Below are 6,690 nucleotides of genomic sequence, written 5' to 3' on the forward strand. Positions count from 1 at the left end.
CCAAAAAAGGACACTTTTGGCTCCTGTACCTTGGTATTGCAACCGAATGAGCTGAAATTTGACACAGATGTGCCTTGATAATACCTTCATATAAATTCAATAACACTTATGGTGTACAGTGCAACAAAATGCTTATTTCTGCGATACATGAGGCAATATTGACCAAAAAAGGACACTTATGGCTCCTGTACCCTGGTATAACAATTATATGACCTGAAATTTGGTATAGATAGGCATTAGATACTTGGTAACAAGATACAAGTAAAATATTTGACATAAACAACTTTAAAATGATTAATTTTGGCACTTTTCTGAGGGGAAATTTGTTTTCTTTTAGGCCTCCTGACGTGACCTTCCGTGACCCCGCACAGAGCCACACCTGTGCGCGTCAGCCGGAGAGTTAATTGAATCAAAGACCTAGCCAATCAGCGAAGAGGAGGCCAAAGGCTAATTAATATTCATAAGCGGGGCCTCATGATCCCGTATATAGCAGTGTTCCCGCCAGGGGGAGCGAAGCCCGCCTAAGGCTCTCGCATTTTAGACTATTCCAAATGAGGCACATGATTGCTTCTGACCGGGTTTCGCGTCGTTAAGAGGCGACACCTGGTCGGGAGCAGTCCACGTGCTCTCATTAACCACCTGTACATCCTCACCTGTGCATAGAACCTTTTATACGCCCTGCGCCTTTCATTCCCATATGTTGGCCGAGCTACGCCGGAGAGGTCGGGCTTGGTGCTGGTTCGCCTGAGTTCATCGTTTTGGCTAGCTGTGCCCGCCTGCCCTCCCACCCCGCTTCCCGCCTGCCTGCTCGTACGTCCTGCCGGCTCTTTTCAACCCATTCTGCCCGCGTTAGGCGAGGAACTCTACAGGGCCAAGAACTTCAGGAACGCACAGGATTTTGGAGCACACATTTGTGAGGTGACATTAGGAGCGTTTGATTTTTCTTTTTCCCTAGTTTGTGCGGTTTTGCCATGTTGACTTCCGTTCGTAAATTGTTCTCGTTTGGTTGACAGTAGTAGTTTCACGAAGTGAATGGTATTTTCACAGCCGTGCAGGTATGTTATTTCGGTGATAAATGTTTTCGCATTACTTAGTTTGATATGTTAATTTGGTGATTGGCATGCTCGAAGCTTTGGAGTTAAACACGTTTTCGGGGTAATTAGCTCGTATGATGCAGTCGTTTCGGATATTGGCGAATGGTTTGCTCGCAGTGCTATGGTTTTAATGTTTTGGGACCACAGAGACACATATAAGAAGAGGAAGACATGTGAATTTGGCGAATGGTTTGCTCGCAGTGTTTGGGTTTGATATGGTGGCTGGCCCCACATGTGAATTTGGCGAACTTTGTGCTCGTAGTCTTTGGGTTTGATATATGGTGGCCACAGAAACACAAAGAAGTAGTAGTAGTAGTAGTAGGCATCCTTCCATCTTTGCAGATAATGGAAGTGTTTTTGTTTGATAGGGTGGCCACAGAAAAAAAAAAAAAAAAAAAAAAAAGAAGAAGAAAAAGAAGACATGTGATTTTGACGAATTTGTGCTCGTAATCTTTTGGTTGGGCATGGTAACCACAGAAACGCAAAGAAGAAGGAGAAAACTTGTGATTTTGGCGAATGGTGTGCTCGCAAAGTTATGGTTTGACTTGGTGCCTGCCAGAACACAAAGAAGAAGAAGACGTGTGAATTTTTATTGGCGCAGATTGTTATTTGATTTTGGCAAATGCAGTGCTCGCGCCGTTATGATTTGGCATGTGTTTTCGGCAGTTCGACTTCGCATCTTTTACGTAAAACTTGTTTTGGATATTGGCCAAGGGTTTCATTGAAATTTTCATGGTGCAGATTGGCGTGTGAATTTGGCGAAGGGTGTGCTCGCAGTGTTATGAATGATTGCAACCTTTAGTTGCATTTTTTTTTTTCGCGCTGGGCTAAGTCGTATCACCTGGCAACATCCATATACTGGTAACGTTGGTAACTTATTCATTTACATTTTTTGTGTGCATTTTTGCGTCTAATCTATACTCAAGTACATGAGGATCCATCCTCTCAGTCTTGCTACGGGCACCGGGGTCACTAAGAACCCTTGACGTTGGTCTGCCCCTAACCAGGGGTTGGTGTTCCGTCCCCGGGCTGACCTTGGTTGGATTGCGATGTGTCGTTTCTAGTAGTAGTCCGGTTAAGCTGCATTGTCATTTTCGTTTGTTTTCTCGTTGGTCGTGCAGACCTGCCTGGTGTCTGGTGACAAGTGGCGTCTGTGTTTGGGAGTTTTTAGGGATGTTAAGTTGAATGTTTGGCAGCTCAATCGTAAAGGTCAGCTTTGGGACGGCTCCAACCTTTGCTCTAATTCGTGCAGGAGGTCGATTAAATATACTTTAAGTTGGATACAATCTTTGCTGTCAGAGAGTAGACAAAGAGTTTGTGTTGATGAAAAAGATCAGAATGTGTCCACACTATGAAATACACAGTGATAAGCTGGAAAAAGGACACCCCGAGATAGTTAATGTACCGCAATGTTACTTGTACCCTAATGGAGTTTACGCAGCAGGAAAAGCACTTGGGCATCACCATTGACAGGGAACTGAGTTTCAGTAAGCACATGTCTTACATATGTATTAAGACAAATAAGATTGCAGGACTCATTGGAGAACATTTTGCATTTATAGACAAGGTGGTGTTCTTTCTCCTATATAAGTCACTGGTATTCAACTAGTCAAGAGTACGAGGCTCCAACATGGTCATCCTATACATTGAAGCAGGTCCTGGAACTTGAAAAGATCCGAAAGAGAACAACTAAGAGAGTCCTCGGCCCTAGTAGGTTAACCGTTGAAGAGAGTTTGAAGGCTCTGAAATCACCAACATTGGTCTTTAGGAGAATCAGAGGAGATCTCATAAACACTATATGTCATTTTGAGCTAATTAAGAACACTCGAACAACACTGTCTCCGGATTAAGAAAAAAGCGCCGATCGAGAAGTAATAGAAGGACTCACTTCTTCTGTATCAGGGTTATCTCGTGGTGGAATAAGCTACCAAAATCTGTGGTGACATCTCCAAGCGTAAACTGTTCTGAAAAGAGACTGGATAACCACTTGAGGCAACACAGGTCACACTACATCTTAAAAGCCCTGGATAATCTGCAGTTATCAGGGATGACAGTGTTTTGAGAATGAGTGAGTGGCCTAAATAGGAACAGGGGTTCCTACCTTTGCCAGAAGAATTCTATTCTACTCTAATAAATTGTTGGGGTTTCAGTCAAACAGGTGCCAGGTAGCAGTCGTAGGTGGCACTACCAGTGATTGTCTTTCATTGCAGACGGCGTCCTACAAGGGGCCGTGCTCGGACTGTTATATTTCATATTGTACATAGATGACATGCCAAACTACTTAACCACTGAAGGTCAGATAGTACTCTTCAAAGTCGGTTACAAGAAATGTTGTTTTGAATACTGATTGCAACAGTACTGAGAGGTGGCTGGATGGGAATAGACTGACAACTAATGTACCTAGATACGAGTCAAGAAACAGAAGTTTTGAATTTTGTGTTTTCTGCTAGAAATCGGGTAGTGGTTTCATTTTTTAATGAATGAATGATTGTAGTCATTTATTGTACATTGTTGGTTAAACGAGCCAAGTACAGGTCGCAACAAGACATAACATGGATTGGTATACTATAATAGTATCACAAATCTACTCTACACAGAAGTTCGGCTTCTTCTCGCGTCTTGGTGATTGTGAAACTGTAGGACTGTATTGGTTTAGCTATGGTTGGTTTGTCAAAGCATATGAGGATTATAAACTTGTCAGTGCTATTCATGTGTCTAAAGTGAGGGAAGCTACTTTCTTTATAAAAAGATAGCGCATTTCTATCTTGTCATACATATCACAATCAACAGTGAAGTGCACGTCATCTTCTACCATGTTTGAAGTACAAAAATGGGCAGACTCTTAAATGAATCATTGCAGGTCCCTACGGTCAAACTCGCATCCGGCCGTAGAAAAAAAAAAAATCTTCCTACATAGGTGTATTTGTTTGGAGGGAATTGCAAGCTGTGGTTAGAGTGGCCACAACTCACCACTCATTTAAGAAACTTCTGAATCCGACTTTTAATCCCTAGGCCCTGTTTTACGATTCGGTGCGGATAACAACTGTGAGAAGTGGTATGATTGTGTTTCTTGCAGGGTGGACTTGTCTTGGTTAGGTATACTAGTATACAAATATTTGTATTGTGTTTAAACTCTATATATGCGTGTACTCAGGGTCTCCCTGGTAAGCAGTGTTTATCCACCCTGATTATGAATACAAATATAGATAAGTTGATTCAGTGTTTGAGGAGCGCGTGCCGTTGCAGGTTCAGGTGTTTAGAATCTTTGGGACACTTAAGGTATGGAATCAGACGTTTGGTTATGAGTATCATCCGAATCTAGGGAGAATGGTCCTGGGAGCGCTTGGCCCTAAGGAGGACGAAGAAATCTTCGTTCTCGTTTTTTAATGCCAGTGGCATTTACTAAAGAAGCTAAGTCTCTGCGTAAAACGGTGCATGTTACGGTCGGTTTACCGGCATCGGTTGAAGTTAAGCTGAGCAAGGGGAAGTAAGAGGAATTCCTTGGCTGTGCAGTTCTTGATAACCCCTTCAGGCTTTAGAAGCGGGATGGGTGCGTGGTATTGGAGTTGCAACTCTAATCGATCTTTGGCAAAGCAGTGCAACAAAATTTTTCGGTTCTGTCTTAGTTCTCCATAATAATTTTAAGGTGACCATTTGTGTATTCGTGACCTCGTCCTTCCTCTCAATCCTGTTTCGAACTTCGCCGGGTTACTAACAACCCTCTACTTACGTAGGCCCTTAACCAAGGGTTGAGGTTCGTCTCAGGGCTGACCTTGGTTGGCTCGAGTGTTGTCGCTGTTTATGGTTACAGTTTTCAAGAGAGTTAAGGTTTCCTCTCTTGCTATCTAGCAGTTCGGTGAGCGGAAACTTGCTAGACGCGATTGGTCTTTTCCTGACTGGGAATATCAAGATCCGTTCGACCCTGAGTCGGCGGCGCAGCGGGCGCAACAGCGACAACTCCGATTTGTCGACTTCCGAGGTCAGCCGTGGGATGATTCCAACCCTAGTGCTCCAGGTGTGCAGGATATCGCGTCGGGGTCTGTGCAAGCGAGTACAGCTATGGTCAAGTTTACAGACCCTAATTCTTTTATAGCAGGCCAATTAGGCCATCATACTGCGGAGTGGAAATTGATTTTGGCCGACCATCCAGATAAGGATATGCTCTTAGAGTGGGTGAATAAAGGGGCAGACGTGTACAAGTTCATTACTCCATTTAAAGGCAAGTTTCGGGGAAATCGAATTAAGGTAGACTTTCCTGAGCCGCAAGTGTTTGTTAACAACGTGTATTGTAAATCTTTTGTGAAGTTTATTGCTTCCTTTCCATTATTGGATAGGCTGGAAACGGGCGCAATCTAAATTTGGGGGGAAGGTAGGTGAAGGCGCACCACCCTACCTAATAATGCTCTTAACGGTGGATCCGGCTAAGCCTCGTTTGTGTTGTGATCAGAGATATCTGAATTCATTCATTATAAGGATTGCCCGTTTGTCTTAGATAAGTTGGTCGACGTTACCAAGTATGTTAGGCCAAACGCGTTTCAAACGAAGTGCGATGATAAGTCGAGCTACGACCACATCTCGATACATCCAGAATCTAGGACGCTGCTTGGTTTTCAGTGGGTGGGCTTCTGGTTTGTTTGTAATAATCTTCCTTCTGGGTTCAAATCGTCGGCCATGATTTATAACACGTTAGGTTTGGCCGCGACAAGGAGAGTACTGTCAGTAACAAGATCAAACGCAGCGCTAAATTTGTATATTCAACTCCAACAAGCTCCCCTCTTTCCATGACTGACAGCCAGTCATCTCTCATATTAACCAAGGCAGATGTGATCGAGCGATTAGGATGGTAAGCGGGTTATGCAGTTGACACAATATCGTTTAAGTTTGAATAGCGCAAAATCATGAACAACTCTTTCGAACACTTTGCTCGCACCTCAACACTGAAAGTAGGCTGGTTGGCCGGCTGTTTTTTCCAGTCAGTCGCGTTCTGGAATTCTTAGGGAGGGGGCGTACTTTTGTGTCTCTCCATTGACTGGGGAAAAGGCCGGGGATTAGTGACTGATTGACAATGGGGTGCACAGGTGCGGCTATATACAAATATGGCAATCTCATTAATCTGTTTTCCATATGGTCCACAGCGCATGATGCTGGTATAGGTATGTCAGTCAGCAGCCCCAGAATGCCATCTCTACTAATTGTCTTGAATTAATTTCAGACGGCATTCTTTATGTGACATAATTGAATGAAGAATTTTATGGCACATTTTTGCCCCACTGGGCTAAGTACAGGTCATATGGTAACGGTTATATATATATGCAGCAATGGAAACAATCACACACGTCTACATATGCAGATATGCATCTAATCTATTCTAGTACATTCGATTTCCTCTTGCTTCTTGGTAATTGCATAAATGTAGCTAGCTGTATGGTTAATTAGAGTTGGTTTATCAAAAGCTGTCAGGAATAAAAGTTCTCCTTGTCGTTCAAGTGTATGAAGTGGGGATATTTACTTGACACATAGTCAAATAGTATGCTCCTATTGCTATCATACAACGGACATTCCACAGTAAATTGTACTTCATCTTCTACTTTACCTA

Source organism: Branchiostoma floridae, chromosome 15 (genome assembly GCF_000003815.2).
Source record: "Branchiostoma floridae strain S238N-H82 chromosome 15, Bfl_VNyyK, whole genome shotgun sequence".
Classification (NCBI taxonomy): domain Eukaryota; kingdom Metazoa; phylum Chordata; class Leptocardii; order Amphioxiformes; family Branchiostomatidae; genus Branchiostoma; species Branchiostoma floridae.